Source organism: Cyprinodon variegatus, unplaced genomic scaffold (assembly GCF_000732505.1).
Source record: "Cyprinodon variegatus isolate N-32 unplaced genomic scaffold, C_variegatus-1.0 Scaffold677, whole genome shotgun sequence".
Classification (NCBI taxonomy): Eukaryota; Metazoa; Chordata; class Actinopteri; order Cyprinodontiformes; family Cyprinodontidae; genus Cyprinodon; species Cyprinodon variegatus.
Genome location: NW_015151130.1, coordinates 196,555 through 197,104, shown reverse-complemented (window position 1 = coordinate 197,104; position 550 = coordinate 196,555).

The following is a 550-nucleotide window of genomic DNA, read 5'->3' as shown; positions in this document are numbered from 1 at the left end:
TAAGGTTAGTTCAATAAAATCTATCATAAGATGTTAGAATGGAATCAACTGGTTTTGTATCTCCGTCATTTTCTGTCCTAGAAATGTTGTGACACACAAAGATTAGGCAATCTTCACAAAACTCTGTTGCTGTTTGAGAAAAATTAACACTAGTCAAAATTGATTCAAGAAATCTTGAAGGTGTGGAGAGTTGATTTTATGATAAAATGCTTGCCATAATGGAAAGTCTTCCAAGCTTTACTTAGCTGCTACGTAACGGTCACATGACTTCAAGTAAACGAGCTGATCCGATTGTCATTAGAACAAGGAGTTAAAACAATTAATAATCGGCAAATATGCAGAGATTAGCACAATAAATGGTGAAGTAAAAAAAATAATATAAACTTTACATAAATAATGTTATGAGGAAGTTCTACACGATCACTTTAGTGAAAGGAGGATTATTTGAAATCAGAAATTCCCACCTAGATGGACAGATCTGCTGAAAAGACTCCTGTTTCTACAGTGTTGATATTTTCTGCTTATATTGAAGGTCAGGTTCACACAAAAT